Source organism: Delphinapterus leucas, chromosome 9 (genome assembly GCF_059928025.1).
Source record: "Delphinapterus leucas isolate spDelLeu-1000000601 "Yukka" chromosome 9, BTC_Dleu_Yukka2, whole genome shotgun sequence".
Taxonomy (NCBI): domain Eukaryota; kingdom Metazoa; phylum Chordata; class Mammalia; order Artiodactyla; family Monodontidae; genus Delphinapterus; species Delphinapterus leucas.
The window spans coordinates 61186288-61203596 of record NC_143137.1 but is presented as its reverse complement, the minus strand read 5'-3'; the positions used below and the strand labels follow the sequence as shown (position 1 = coordinate 61203596).

Sequence of the window (17309 nt, the reverse complement as noted above, 5' to 3'; positions counted from 1 at the left end):
TTCAATTGACATGAATGGCTAGCAGTAAAAACTGCCCTGGGATTAATTCTACACAGTGGCTGGTGACATACCAGCCTGTGTATGCATAATTATCACATATTGCTAAGTTTTCTGTGTAGCATCTATTTCATGTGGTCACATTAATTTCAAAACATGAGCAATGGCTATTACTAACAAGGGGACCACAATTCTAATTTAGGAATATGAAGTTTATATTGGTTTGCTTTGTTTTGCAGAATAACAATTGTCATGGCTGGGTGAAAGATACTCTCACTAAACCAATAAATAAAATCGACAAAGGAAATGCATCAGTGAAGCACGCAAAATGTCAGCCTTCAGTGCATACTTATAGCCTAGTAGTTTCTTCAGAACTATACACCAAGACCACTGATGTCTTTCCGAGGTTTAACTTGGCATTGAGCTGATTACCCGGAGACTCTGGAGTTTCCTGCCAGGTAAGGGACAAACATACCAACTGGGTATGGTGTGCTACTTGCTGCTGTTTTAAAAAACAATGCCAGATTGCAACACTCTTTGTGCACAAAAATGCCTGACATTTCTGGCTTAAGACCTTTTGGGTCTAATAAATAACTCCATTTCTAATGACAGAGGTTTCTTTCATTGATGGATTTATTAAATAAATAAGTAGTTCATCAGTTTACAGAATGTGTTATTTCACACAATTTAATATGAAAGAACTAGCAGGTGGTACTATTAAGAACTATCAGTAGTAGGAATTGTTTCATAGATGACCAACTTAATCTACATTTGGAACACTGCCATCCTTTATAAAGTTTTTCCATATAACACATTCAGAGTTTTAGTGCCCATCTACTCAGGGTGTTTATGAAATCCTTGTGCAGCTTTAAACTTGACCTATCCCACTGAATTATATTTTATGGGACTGTGTTAAAACTGCTGTGTATTCATCCAGACCACATTCTTTAAAGGAACTTCAAGCCAGGATCATGAATGCAATTTATGAAATCACTCAGCAGCAGCTGGAGAATGTTTTCAATGAGGTGGAAAATCAGACTGAATGTTGATCACCAAAAAAGGGTGGTTATGTTGAAGTCTATAAATTTAAACTGCAATGTTAAAGTCTTATTCACACTGATTTAAGTCATTTTTATTTTTTTTCTGTCACAAATACAACAAAGATTAAGGTTTAACATTAACATGGAATTTTAAAAACACCCAAAATGGCCATGATGTTATACATTTCTATTAGAAATTTTTATTATTTTTCCCATGTTAGAAGACTAATAGCAACTCATTAGAAAATATTTTACAGCATCCTAAAAGGCTAAAATATATTTTAGAGATCACTGATTCTCCAATTGACTTAGGCCATGTTTGTAAAATTGTACTATTTATAAAAACGTATTTTTATAAGCAAACCATTTCCTAATGGGTTGTGAAAGGAGAAAAATCAGTGCAAGAGAGAGGTTGGTTAACATGTTAAAACAGAACATGACTAGATACAATGCAGTAACCTGGATTTGATCCAGGGACAAAAAAAGGACATCAGTAGAAAAACTGGTAAAATCCAGATAAAGTCTGTGGTTTAGTTAATAGTATTATACCAATGTTAATTTCACAGTTCTGACAAATCTCCCACAGCTATGTTAGGTGCAGATGAAGGATATAAAGAAACACTCTGTAGCATTTCTGCAACTTCTCTGTAAGTCTAAAATTATTCCAAAATGAAAGTTTATTAATTTTTAATGTTAATTGAATATTGGTAGCTTCTGCAATCCCCTTCTTCTCTACCTTTCCTGTACCTATTGCTTGTGACAAATTTTATTTTCCAGAGTTGGCCACCAAATCTCCTGTCACATGTTCTTTTTAGCCACATTTCCCCATTAAGAACTAGCATTTACTTAGCCATACTCTTGAATCTGAGATCACCCTGAGTCTACTTTAACCAATGAAACATGGTGCGAGTGATGCTATACCAGTTCTAAGTGTAGCTCTTAACCGGCTTGGTAGCTTCACCTCCTACCTCTCTGAATGCTAACTCTTAGAACCCAGACACCATTTTATAAGAAACCCAAGCAATGCAGAGAGGCTACATACAGGTTCTCTTTTTCACAGCGTCAGCTTGAGCCAGAATCAACCAGCCCCCATGAGAGTAAGCCACTCTGGACATCAAGCCCAGTCGAGCTTTGTGATGACAGCAACCCCAGCCAACACCTGATTACAACCACATGAAAGAGCTCAACCAAGCACTGCCCAGCTAAGCCCAGACAACCCACAGAACTATGAGAGATAACAACTATGAGAGATAACAAATCACTGTTTTATGCCACTAAGTTTATGGTAGTTTGTTACACAGCAAAAGATAATTTGGACACGTAATCATCAAAAAGGAAACTGCTACCCAGATGAATTCATGGAAGGGTTGAAAATAGAAGGTCTGAAAAATAGAAGAACTGAAAAAATAATAATTGTTTCTACTTTCACTTTACTATTCTGCCTATTTCTTTCTTTTCACAGAATTTATTGATTATAGCAGTTACGGACAATAAGCGATTTTCAGGAAAAAATACTCAACTAGAACTTCATGGGAGAATCTACATTTTCACATTAACCAAGAGTCAAACATATCAGTTCACTAAATACTTTCTTAAAAGGGACATGAACTACTCATTGCATTTGCTTACTAAATGACAAGAATATTTTACTGACTCCCAACAGCTAGAGCAAGTAATCCAAGCAGAAGCTATAAAAATACTTATCTAAAATTGACTATATAATACAAAATAATAATAGCTGATATTTACCTCAGATATTCCTCACAGTCCTATCAGGTGGCTCTTCTAACTTTTTTTTTTTTTTTTTTTTTTTTGCGGTACGTGGGCCTCTCACTGTTGTGGCCTCTCCCATTGCGGAGCACAGGCTCCGGACGCGCAGGCTCAGCGGCCATGGCTCACGGGCCCAGCAGCTCCGCAGCATGTGGGATCTTCACAGACCGGGGCACGAACTCATGTCCCCTGCATCGGCAGGCGGACTCTCAACCACTGCGCCACCAGGGAAGCCCTAACTTTCTCTATTTTATCGATAAGGAAAATGAAGTTCAGCAATATTAAGCAACATGTCTAAGGTCACCAGTTCAGTCTGGGTAGGAGCTAAGCTTCAAATCCAGTTTGTATCCACGGTCCAAACCCTTCCACCACACCTCTCCTGATTATGATATTTTTCTACTTCAGGTTTCTTTCATACATTTTAATAGACTAGTAAAAATATTCTGAATCACTAATCAAATAGTATATTTTAAACTTGGTGTAACATCCCATTCCATAGAAGAGATATGTATTCTTTAAAAAAAACTTTGTTCTGTAAAGTCTTTTATTGGGCCAGTTGCTATAAGCCACTCAGGTTAGAGTGATTTTGTTGTAGCACTTGAATGAACTAAGGTAGGTAGCTATAAATAATAGGCAATTTAGCAGAATCTTTGGGGTTAATTACTAATAGCAAATTAAATACCTACGAGTCTTGACATAACACTCTAAAATGTAAAATGACACGATCGTCTTGATTCTACCCCTAAAAATATCTCTAGAAACAGTTTTTTACTCCTTTCATCTTCATTATGCTCGTCCGGGACTTCACCACTTCTTGACTAGACCATTGCAAATGGCTCCCAAAGGTCCTCTGTGTCTCGAACATATTTTCTCTACAGACCATGTCCCATACTGTGACCATAATTCTGTCCTTAAAGCATATTTTTGATCCTTTTGCTCCTTGCACTCAGACAGAAAATACTTTCAAAGTATTTGAAAATCGAAGTTCAACAATTTTAGTAAAATATGCAAAGCTCCACCTCCCACTCCAGCTGCTGCCCCTCTCTGGTCCCAACCATCTTTCAGGTATCACTTCTCACTATATTCCATCGAATATTATTTGCTCTGAAAATCATCATCTTTCATTTTTCTGCTTAATATTGCTTAAACTCAGGTTGATTGCTTTTTCCCCAAGTTCTTCTTTTTTTTTCAACAGAAAATTCATGCTTCATAAGCTGATAGCACATGCTTACTTTTTAAGCTCAATCATTCATAACAGGTCACTTGGCTCAGATCAGGAAGGGAGGAGGAGAGAGAGACTGACACCCAGTGCACCTTTGAAGAGGTCAAATATGGGGATGTAGGCAATTTTTTTCTCTAAAATAGGAATGAACTAGGCAAGTATGGATGCCATTAAAAATAAGTAGGTCTAAAGGTAGAGAAAGGAAAAGGAGTTTGACGAGACAAGATCATCTGCTTAGCATGAGTACCAGAAGAAAGCCCAAGAAGATGTGAACAAGTCCGTCAGCCTCTGCGGGTCCAGTAGCACAGTGGTTCTCAACCTTGGCTGAACACTGGAATCACGTGGGGAGTGTCTCACCATGCAAAATGTACTCTAGAACAATTACATCAGAACATTTAGTGGTGGAACCAAGGCACTGGTATGCTTAAGAACACCTCCAGGTGATTCCAACGTGCAAAGTTGACATCCACTCTGTTAAGACAATGCTGATAAGGACCAGAAAAGAGTTGACAGCTCAGATAACTAGGAAGCAGCAATGCATTACAGTGCCCGTATGCACAGTGATGGTTTCTTCAGGAATGCTTAGTAGCCTGGGGGCAGGAGCAGATAAAGGGAAGGGTTGGCTTTATCCAGAGTTGAAAACTGGCAGGGATCAGAATAATTGAGAGACCTGATCTTACAACACTGCAGTGAGAGACTGCAGACTTCAGGCTAGACAAGAAGTCAGGAAGTCACTGAAATAAAGCTTTCAATGAGTTAGATGAACAAGCAGGAATAGTGGCATGAAAGAGGGACATGACATCAGAGAATAGGATCCCTGGGTTTAAGATTTAAGACTTCAGAGGAGGCATCATTCTGAGTGAGCATATATTCGAGACCAAGGCCACATCGGAGAACTGCCGGAACAGAGAAGGAAAATGTCAGTGGCATAGAAAGTCTTTGGAGAACAAGGGATTGAGGCGAGGGTGTTAGCTGGGGCATTATCATGAATGTTAGAGATACCTAGGCTGACTATAGGAGCTGGGAAGGGGAAAAAGCCAAGTCCAAGGGCCCTTTAAATCTGGAGCAAGTAGAGGATGGCAGCTGGTATGGAGCTTAGAGCATGGTGTCCTTATTAATGCGGTAGAAGAAAAATGGACTGAAGTGGCAGCAGCAGAACAACCCTGATCACAGAAACCAAGTCCTAAACACACACACTTAGAATGAGCAGCACCCATCTGAGAGGGCTGAATCCTTTCAATTAATGGAAGAAAATAGAGGAGCATCTTTTCATACCTGTATTTGTTCACGTCACCCTCACCCATGCTTAATTTTCATCAATGGCTTCCACTGCTCTTAAGATAAAGATATTATCAGGGCCCACAAGGTCTAGCATGATCTGGGTCTGCCTAACTCTCCAGCCTCATCAAGTTCCACACCCCCTCCTGGCTCTCTGCGCATCAGCCTAAGGGCCTCCTTCCAATTCACCGAAAGTGCTCTATGTGCCCTCCCACCAAAGGGACATTTTGATTTCCTATTCCCTCTGTCTGGAACCCTCTCCTCTCCATTCCCTCTCTATTCAGTTAACTCTTACACATGTTTTCACTCTCAAGTGTTACTTAGGGAAGACTTCCTCAAACTTCCTCACTTGGTCATCTGTTCTCATAGCACTTATCAACACTGTAGTTTTACACTTATTCAGGTGATCATATCTTTAATGTTTGTCTCTCCAACTGGACTCTCATTTCCGTGAGGGCACAGACTGTCATCTATCATAATCACCATTTATTCCCAATGCCTAGCAAAGTGACTTGCATATGGCAAGCCCACTATAAACGTTGTCAAATGAATAAATGAATAAGTGAATAAATACATGAATATATATATAAATGAATATAGCGAAAAGGCTGATGTAATCTTGATACTATTCTTATAGCAGCCAGAGATACTATTTCTCAATGGCTTCATATATGCCAGATATGGCTACTCACTTAATCCATGCATCAACCTCAAAGATAGGTTTTATCACCTCAATTTTATAAACGAGGAGACTGACACTCAAAGAGATTAAATGACTTGCCTACTGTCCCCCACCAGAGAAGTACCAGAGCCAAGATTTTCTTAGGTAGAGGTATTCTATCTCCAGGTAGAGCTGGCCTTAGGATACCTTCAGTTCAGGCCAAATTATTCCTCAAAAAAGCAACTTTAGATGTGCACACGTATCTGAACATGTATCAGTATGAGTAGCTTCAAGCTGGTACTCTTCACCTTGAATTTTACAATAGAATAAAAGGCACCAAGAGAGCTGGAAACTGGATCAACAGAAGAGAACAGATTTGGATGGAAAGCTCCATAAAATCATGGGGAGGATAGTAGCCAAAATCCTTGTAGGCAGTCACAGAGGATCAGAGAGAGGAGGAAGAAGCAGCACAAAAGGTTGATTCACTGACTGTAGAGAGCTTCCCTGAGGTGAAGGGGAATTTTCATTCCAGGAAGACCAGTTCCGGCTAAGAATAAGTCTCTTCCTTATCCGCTGGGATAACACTCTGACATCACCATTTAGTACTTATATTCAAATACATGAGCATCTTTTTAAGAAAAACTGGGTTCTAATGGCAGGAACCCCTATGGCTCATAATCATGCAGAAGTAGAGTGGTTTTCATTTCGTAACAGTACTAGACTGTCTCCTTGACATTGCAAACAGAATTCCAACTTGCCACAGTGGCAGGTCCAAAGCACATGAACACCTATATACACATAGAATATGTAAGAAAAGAAACTTTCACATTTTTCTTCTATCTAGTTTTGGTCAAAAATCCAAGTAAGAGAAGAGCCATTTCACATGCTATATTAGTTTCCTAGGGCTGCCATAAGAAAAAGTACCACAAACTTAGTGGATTAAAATAACAGAAATTTATTCTCTCACAATTCTGGAGGTTAAAAGCCTGAAATCAAGTGTCAGCAGGGCCGTGCTCTCTCTGAAGTCTCTAGGGAAGGACCCTTCCTCCTCTTCCCAGCTTCCGTTGCTTGCTGGCAATTCCTTAGGGTTCCTGCATCACTCCAATCTCCGCCTTCCTCATCACACGACCTTCACCTCTCTGTACGTGTCTGTGTCCAGATTTCTCTCTTTTTTTAAGGACACCAGTCATTGGAGGAAGGCTCACTATAATGAGTATGAGCTCATCTTAACTTGATTACATCTGCGAAGACTCTATTTCCATAAGGTTACATTCAGAGGTACTGGAGGTTAATAGGTCTTAAACTATCTTTTGCGGGGACACAAGTCAACTCGTTCCTCCAGAGAGCTTAAATGCTACTTTTCTATAAATTGAAATTACTAGAAGGCAGCATACCTGCACCCAATCCACTCAATTCACTTCACTAAAGGCTTTTAGTCCTTCAATAAAATGCCCTTTATGTATATTAAAAGTTTAAATAAAAGCATGAAAAATATTAGCTTCTTTTACAAAATCACTATTGAACACAATAATCATTGTTTTTACAAAAAGCCTTTTTTAAATTACCATGAGAAAAACTTGTTTCTCCTGATGTCAGTGAAAAGTTTTCTTTTGTTTGCAAATTACTAAACTTTAGTACTCTAGACTATAGTGGTCTACTTATACTTAGTGGTGTATACTATAACTACAGTAGTGTGGGGCAGTGTGTCTCAAATGTTAGTGTGTGTCAAAATCACTGGGTGGGACTGACATACAAAACACACACACACACAAATCACTGGGTGGGAGGGTTAGGGAGGGAGATGAATAAAATCCCAGGTGTCTAGGCCCCACTCCAACAAAATCAGAATTGATGGGGATGAGGCCCAGACATATGCACTTGTGACAAGCATTCAAAGCGAATCTGATGAACACTAAGCTTCAGGACCACCAGGTAGGGTTTTTACACTCCCTTTCCCCCTTTATTATTAGGGGTTTACAACTTGCAAGTTCTATTTTAATGGTCTTGTGGAGTTCATGTCCTTTACTGCAAACTATATCATATTTTTATATTTAAATTTAAGATTAACAAGCAATTTCTAACCATTCCACTTTTGAATTACTCGTTTGAAATAATACTTGTGACTATTTTTTAGGTCCTGCAGCAGTTTTTTCCAAAGATGACATACATTCTCGAACAGATGGCTCTCTATTCATCCTCACCATGTCCCTCTGTGGCACACTGGAGGAAGAAACTACCATTCCCTTCAAAGATGAAAAACAAAGGCTTGAGTCCAAGTCAAACTGAATATTTATTAAATACCTTTAGTATGCAAGACACTATTAAAAATCACCTCATCGGGGCAGGCTATAAAGCTACGGAGGTGCATCTCTGAATATGGAAAGGTTAGTGCAGCACTGAAGCACTTCCTAGCTCACCGATTCACCATCTCCTTTTTGCACAGAATTAAGCAGTTTGGACAGCTTAATGAATTTAATTGATCAGTATAAGCCGTCATGAACAATTCTGAATAAGAGCTCCAAGTTCAAGTACCTTCTTCTTTCCACATTATTTTTCTCTTTAGTTCACATGTAAAAATCAACTAAAACTTCTCAACTTTAAGATTATAAGGTACTATAATGTACTACAGTCACTAAAGTAAATATATATATATTAGTTCCTATGGCCTTGAAACTATGTGAAAAAAAATCTAGAGTTGGTTTGAAGTCTTTTGTGAAATCCCTTGTGAGACTCAACTGTTGACTGTGGTTAGAATACATTCAAAAGTATAATCAGATTGCATCATCACCATCACCTGCTCAGAGGCGCATTGAAGGCACATGTACTTGTGAGGCTGAAGCTGGCTTATTGTACTACACTCTCATGTGGGCTTGCCAGAGAGATTAGTCACCATTTTGCAGCTGGTTTCAAATTCAGTTGCTGCGATACAAGTGCAGATGCAATGGCTTACCCTAATTATATTGCTCCAGTTTAATCTTTCCATTTGTAGCATACATACTATCTACTGGATCGAGTTCAAGACTCTGAAATTGGTTTCAAACTGAAGAGACTTCAACATCACACATTTGTGACCCTCCCCTACAGCTTGCTAATCACATTTCATCACCGTATCTTTTGGATCTTCTGAATCCATCCCAAAGGTGTTTTTAGCTCTCTAAGCCATCACTGAATCTTGTTAACAAAAAGGCAGGGAAAACTGTTCTTAAAAAAACATTTGTTTTAGTAAAATAAAAGTTATGTCATCTCCAAAGACACTTTTTGACCTTAATTTTTTTTTTCCATTTTCTCTCTGCTCGGAATTAAACATACTAGCAAATCGTAAGGAAGTTAATCGTAATCAGTGATTTCTAAACTTGACTGATAATCAAAAGCACCCTATAGGTTTCGGGAAAAACACAGACTTCCCAGCTTCATCAACCTATTGAGTCATAATTTAAAGAGGTTTCTTTTAAAATTAACCTACAAGCTAAATAAAGCTTATTCTGAGAGTTAGAATGAAAGAAAGAGAAGAACAGGTTTCTGCCCATTTCGGGCAGGTCTCTTTGCTGCCTGCTGTTGTCCATATCTAATAAATGCCTTGTGTCAAGAATAATATCTGTACACACAACATAGATAAATTAGAAATTTGGGAGTAACATATACACACTACTATATATAAAATAGATAAACAACAAGGACCTACTCTATAGCACAAGGAACTATACTCAGTATTTTGTAATATCCTATGTGGGAAAAGAATCTGAAAGAGTATATATACACACACAAATACACACACACATATGTTTGTGTATATATATACATATATACATATATTAATAAATGTATGTATAACTGAATCACTTTGCTGTACACCTGAAACTAACACAACACTGTAAATCAACTATACTTCACTTTAAAATTTAAAAAATAAAGAATAATATCTATACAAAGAAATGAGGTAAATCGGAACTTTTACAACAAAAGAAAATACTAGAATCATCAGATCCACAGAAGATAATCAGACAAGAGGCTCCAAGAGGATACTTTTGGATGTGAACAATAATGATGAGGAATAAAACACCTATTTCCAAATACTCTTAATTTCTTAGGCATATGTTTCTATTTGCTGGATGAATATAGTTTTTTATCAAGATAACTTAAAAGTATGATTTTGAAGGTATACATTTTAAATTTTAGACTATACATTTCTACTCTCTTGTTTCTTAATCATTCATTCATTCATTCCACACTAGTGTTGTGAATAAGGTGGTAAACAAGAACAAACCACACACACACCATGTGTACCATACCACATATGACATTATAAAAAATTAAAATATTAAAACAGTTTTATGATTAAAATAAAGTGTAAGAAATTCACATCAATGTATTTCAAAATACCATTAGGGATAAAGATAACACATTCAAGTTACAGGGGACACATTATTTGGAAAAATCACTCAAGTTCTGCAATGTTTCCTCTCCCCAAATGAATGATGCCAGTTTTACTTTATTATTTGATCTAAAATTTATAACTTATACAAAAATATGAAGTTATTAATAAATGTTTTGCTACAAAATGTTAATCAACGCACTGTTGACATAATGAATCACTGTGTTAATTCTAAAAACTGGATTTCCCCAAAGTCTAAAAGCTACACAACCATGATAAATAGAATCTACAGTACTTTCAGTTGCTCTGCTTAATATTCTAAAATTAAACCATTAAACAACAAGCTTAATTAATGCAACTTTCCTAAACAGACTTTCACATGAATGACAGAATGTTAATCTAACAATTATTTATGGCCAGTTATAAACTTAAGCATACACAGAAGTGGTGAAATTTAACCAAATCTTGAGGTCAAAATTTTAAATTCACTCTCCCATCCAGACCACAGTTCCTGATCCATACAGTTACAAATTAATTTACAAGTATTATTTAACATTTATTTTATTTGTTCAAAATACAAGCTATTTTACAAACACATCATACTATGTGTGGCCTAGAGTGGGAAAAAATAGATGAATTAAATACAGTAGAGGTTATCTTATCCAGTGTGATTGGAACCATTTCTTCATTTAATAAAAATCCAGATAAACAGGAAATCATTACAAAACACACACTTTAGACATTACATTTCAAAATAAATAATGTCCATTTATTGATAATAAAGTGAATAATTTGACATTATTTAGAAGAAATACAAATTTTCCTGGCACTGGTACTTCCCATCTATTAGTATTTCTGAATGGTGATTCAGACTTATTCAATACAACATAGAACTATTTCTAGGGCATTTGTAACTATGACATGAGTAATTTTTGGCTCTGGATTGCTCTTACCTCCTCCTCCTCCTCATGTTGAATCCATCCTTTTCTGTCACAACCTGTATGGTTTCTGCATAATCCATAGTTTTATCTAAAAAAAACCCTGTGACTATTGGTGTACCATACATTAGTGTCTTACCAATTGACAAAAGTCAATTTGAGATCATTAAAAACATATACACAACAACAACAAACCATGTCCTTCAGAATCTCCTTGTAATTCAGGATATTATTAGATTACAGTTTTCACCAAGGTTCTGGAAACGCTTACGTGGAAATTTTGCTCTCTACCACTATACTACTTCTAAAATGTTTGATGTCATCTATTTTATATGACTATTAGTCCTGTCTTACACTGTTTTCCCCAAATCCAAACTTAAAACTCTTTTTCCATATCTGCTCTTTAAACAATCCAAAATCTGATTCAAAGGTCGGAGCAAGGACATTACATTCCATGGCAAAACTATGGCTTAGGTCACTTTCTCTAAGGTCCTCCTCAGGACAGGGATGTGAAGAAACAATGTACAGGGAGCACGTTGTTCATTTCAGTAAGTTTATTTACAAGTGTTTCTATGCTGAAGGTACATATTAATGGGGAAAATCCTATAAATAATTTAGAGTCCATCTGGCTGAAAAACTAAAAAAAAACATATGATGTATATTTTTCTAAAGTTCTAGGATTTGTGAATTTGCCTATAAAAAACTTTAGTTTGTTAGTTCTAGTTGTATTACTGCCTAAGGTAACTGTAATTTCCTTTTTGAATTTTTTTACTCTATTGCCACATGCTCTGTTTTTTTATGTCATCATTTTGAAGAACTGTTTCAACTACACGGTATGACAAACCTGCAATAAAATTGGCATTATCAATAAAAATGAAAATCATTTGTAAATTTTTGAACAACAGGTTGATCGAAGAAAATTTCTCCTTACAAGTGCCCAATACCCCAGCATCTGACTTTTCCTCCACTTTCACCCATCTGTTACTTGATGTAACCTTCCCACATGGGGAAGATTTGGGGTCAAGGCCTTTATTTGCACTAGAGCCGCCAGATTAGAGTTCTGAGCCTTCCTTAGGAAGCCCAACATACAATTCATTATACACAATATCCAATTATTTTTAAGCAGATGAGAACTTAGAGACATTTGCATATCAGTCTGACGTAGATTCCTAGATTCTTTAAATTATCTCAGCCACACCTAAGTTGACAGCTCCTTTTTTCTATTTTAGCAATTAAACTATATGGACTATTTTCAAAACATTTAACTATGTTTTTGTAGAAATACTCCTTTTTTATACTCATATATTTTTAAATTAAATTGTGCAATTACAATAACAAGCACACATGTTGAGGAGCAAAGAGGGTGACAACTCGACAGGACACCACTCTGCTGGAGAAGGAGAAGCATGTCGGCTCACTAGAGAATAGCCTATCAGCTGCCAATATTCAAAGCTTTATAGAAAAGTTGGAGAATATTGGTCAATCTGCCAACTCATTTAAGTGAAGGTCCGTTAAGACTTTTGCTATATACTTTTCTTTGAGAAAAAATGGGACCCTTCTTTTCCATAGGAATGGATAAAAGAGGCACTGAAAAGGAAGTAAAGGTGTTTGGAGGAAATTAAAGAAAAATAAATTTTGAATTTACAAATCTTTGTCAAAGACTAATCCTATATTTCCAATTCTTATTTCAAAGATATACTTGTATCATTATATTTTTAAATAAAGGTTTCCAAAGAAATTTGGTGAATACAGATCTTCTTTGACTTATGACAGGGTTATAGCCCAACAAACCGATGGTAAATTAAGAATATCTTTAAGTCAAAAATGCATTTAATACATCTAACCTAGTGAACATCATAGCTTAGCCTGGCCTACCTTAAACATGCTCACAATAGTTACATTAGCCCACAGTTGGGCAAAATCATCTAACAAAGCCTATTTTATAATAAAGTATTGAATTTCTCATATAATTTATTAAATACTATACTGAAAGTAGAGAACAGACTGGTTGCATGAGCGCAGGATGGTTGTAAGTGGTTGTTTGCCCTCATGATCACGTGGCTGACTGGGAGCTGCAGCTCACTGCTGCTACTGCTGCCCAGTACCATGAGAGAGTATCATGCTGCAATTCTTAGCCCAGGAAAAGATCAAAATTCGAAGTACAGTTTCTACTGAATGCCTATCACTTTCATACCACCGTAAAGTGGAAAATCCTAAGTCGGGGACTGTCTGTGTATAATTAAATAATAAAAGTCAAGAACAGAAATTTTAAGTATAACTTGTACATAGTGAAACATAACTCATTTTTCAAATAAGATATGAATGCAATTTCTTCCATGTAGATACAGATACTATTGTATTTTCATTAATAATTAAATCTGACAATCTGAATTCTATCAGTTAAACTAAAATAGCTAATTTTGACCACCCACAAAGCTGTAAGTAGCATAGGAGAACCTGGAAATGCTAACATGAACTGGTAAAAAAAAGTCTCCATTTTAATTGGATTACTATTTTTTCTTTAACAACAACAACAAAAGGTTTTATCTAATTTATTACTTCAATTAATCAACAATGAAGATGGAAAGAATTTAAGCAACAAAGTTAAGAATCGCTGAATGGAATATCTAGCAGCATTTACTGAACAGACATGCTTAACTTGAGGCTTTAATAATTCCAGAAGGACTCAAGTAGCCAGCCCACAAGGGTACAGGGCTGTTTCAAAGACAGAATGATACCAAATATGTCACTGTGCTCTGAAATCTTTAAAGCACTAGAAAATATTAGACATTCTTACTAACACATATTAATTAATTCTAATGATGTAAAACTTTTTCGTTAAAGATCGTATAATTTGTATTTCCAGGATTTTCCAAAATTTTAAATTATTACTGATAACTTTCCAAAAGTTATTCTAAGTAGTATTTTAATAAATGTTAAGTTCAGTAAAATACTCAGTTTTGTAAGATCCTCCAAGAAAAAAGGAGTTTTAAGCCAGTCTGGAAAATGCTGAATGAACCAAAGTTAGATATTTTCTAGACACAGTAATATATTAAAGACTAAAAGTTTCTTATGAAATGTTTTCAGCCTAAGCCAAGCATTTCCCATACTTAATTTAAACATGATTCTCCTTTATCACCAACTATTAACATCTAAGAAAACTAGTAAATGTTAATGTTTCCAATTTAACTCAAATATTACTAAGTCATCTCTTATTCTGTCCTAATATGAAAAATTTTACATCAATTTTACATTTTTTTGACCTACTACCTTTTGTCCTATATGTTATATGCAACATGCGTTCACCGCTAATTCTGGGTAAACCTGTTATTTAGCTACATGGTGAACAACCAGCAATGGTGTCACCGAGAAACCAATTAGATAAATACAGGAAGGTAATGATCAAGTGCACGAAAGAAATAAAAATCAAAACATCAAAATTAATAGAATTCGTAACAATAAAATTTTTCATACAAAAACAAATATTTGAGATCCGTCATATATATATCAACAGAAGACAACAAAAACTGAAACAACAATACAGAATTACTGTCCTTGTTTTAAAAAATAATAATACTGATCTTGAGATGGAAGTATATAAGACAACAAACATGGCCACAGTTTACAAAGTTTGAGATGTTGAAAACATAGCTTTTGTAAAAGCAGATTTTCCTACCAAGCCGTCCATCCTCTAAAGTACTATGAAGGTAAGTGGAATATAGAAATCTACCAAAAGAATGTATCTTCACAAAACTTAAAAATTATCCCTCAGCCCCAAACATTCTATAAACGTATGTACTAGGCTGTGAATCACATCTCAGCATACATAAAGATTATCATTTGTGCCATATTCTCTGACCACAGTGCATTAAATTAAAAATCTTCACCAAAAAGATAACCAAAACAAAACATCTTGTATACTTGGAAATCTTAAATATTTTTAAATCACTCAGCCAAGAAGGATTAAAAATTGAAAACTGTAAAACCACAAACTAATGGAAGTAATGCAAACTAAAAATTGGAAGCTGCTAATTAGCAATTAATGGGAAATACAGAGATTTTAATAAGTATATTAGAATATTAAGAAGTTTAAAAATTGATGAGCCAAAAGTAAGCAACCAACCTAAGAACCTAAAGGTGAATTATTAGAAATAAAAACCTTATAAAGATGGTTGCTACAAAAATCAACTACATGTTTTTATACTAGCAACAAAATAGGAAACGCAATCTTTGAAAAGAAAACATTTTCAGGAGGACAAAGTAGTGAACACGCATGTACCCACCACTCAATCTAAGAAATAGAATTTATGTTAACCTTGAAGTCCCCTGATCTCACACTTCCTTACTCCCACCTCAAAGGTATATTCCTCTCCCTAAATTCCATGTTACCCATTCTCTTTTTAAAGTGTTATCACATTCATTTTAGTTTTACATGTTTTAGAACCATATATAAATGGAATGACAATCACAATGTTTAGACAATGTTCTTCAATGATTTGCCTTTCTCATTCAACATATCAGTATATGGGATATTGCTACTTGTACTTTTTAGTTCTTCATTTTTATTTGGCATTCCATTTTATAAATCTACCACGGTTTATATATCTGTTCTAATGATGAACATTTGGGGGTGTTTCTTATGTTTTATTTTATCATTAAAAGCAATATTGTTATTGGAAACTTATAGGCAGAAAAAAGAAAAAAATAACCTTGACCTAAGTCTAACACTTTGTACAAAAATTATTCAGAAGAGACCACCGAGTTTATGGTATTTTTGTTACAGCAGCCCAAAGGGACTAAGACAGCAGCATAAGCAAGGGCTAAAAACAACATCGGGTAAGACATGTCATTTTAATGACCTTATCCCCAGCTGGTCACAAAACAACACTACAAAATGTAATAGAAGGACACATCAAACAGACCCTTGTTTGGAACAGATGATTTCTGAGCAAACCCTACTCATCCCACAAACCTAGCTTGTCCTTGTAGGCTCAGTGCCTGACTTTCAACGCCAAGTCTCCCAGTGAGTGGTTCACCTTCTCTCCAGTTTCTTCTGCTTTGTTTCACAGTATTCTGCCCTCCTGGGCTGCCGCTCCTCAAAAGGAACACCAACATCTGACCTGTCCAGCTTAGCCTCAGGACTCATCTTCACAAAAGATGGTAAGCTAACAAAGGCTGAGTCTTCCTGACTCTCACTGGTGAGGACCCACAACTGAACAACTTTCTAATGTTCACCCCTAAAAAAATTGATCTAGAATCTCACATCTACATTGGATGTGCATTATATAACTATTCACATGTATATAATTCTGATAAGTTTGAGAATACGGATAGAAAAACAAGGAGATGGAAGTTCATTTTAGACAAAGAGGAAATAAAATTCCTTAAGGGTGACAAAAAATTTGAAAATATGTAAGAAATTATTATGCAAGGCACCAAAAGACTGGGTATTAAATAGTTAATTAGCATTTTTGATTGTTAGGACTCCCTTTATCCTCCTCTCTCTAACCCCTCCTTTCCCCTCTCACTCTTTCCTTCCTACACACACACACACACACACACACACACACACACACACACGGACACTCTTTGTTGGTTAAGAAATTCTTAAAAGAGATCCATACAATATAACTGCCTATATCTGTATATACACAATATAAATACACATGTATATTTGATACTTTGTACTATCTTTCCCTTAAACCACATATTATTGGCAAAAAAAAAGTCCTAATATTTATGCCCACTGTATCTGTTGAAACACTTGTCTCTAGTTACTACAGTTGCTCATTTCAGTCAAATCAGCTTAGTATGTACTGATTATAAAATATAATTTTAAGATGGCAAAAAGAGTAGTTAGAAAAGTACATTATTATTTTATTAGCAAAATTTCCTTCTATTTTTGAATTCTATCCGAACAAAGGACAAATATATTGACTCATTTTAAAAGGTTCCCTTTAAATGTTTCAAGTTACAAAGCACAGCTGCTTTTGTAAAAGATACTATTAATTTCTTAATAAAGTGTTAAACC

At 35.7% G+C, this 17309-nt stretch overlaps 1 protein-coding gene and 1 pseudogene across 2 annotated transcripts in view; both read right to left on the bottom strand.

Annotated features, from left to right (window-relative positions):
- Positions 1 to 17309, bottom strand: part of UMAD1 (UBAP1-MVB12-associated (UMA) domain containing 1) — a 227625-nt gene that overhangs the window by 162453 nt on the left and 47863 nt on the right. The window lies entirely within an intron of this gene.
- LOC149748419 (protein transport protein Sec61 subunit alpha pseudogene) overlaps positions 1 to 17309 on the bottom strand; it is a 76129-nt pseudogene that overhangs the window by 20922 nt on the left and 37898 nt on the right. The window contains exon 2 of the transcript XR_016394212.1: positions 1 to 17309. This exon is cut by the window's left edge and continues 20922 nt beyond it; it is cut by the window's right edge and continues 14069 nt beyond it. The product of XR_016394212.1 is annotated as a protein transport protein Sec61 subunit alpha pseudogene (transcript).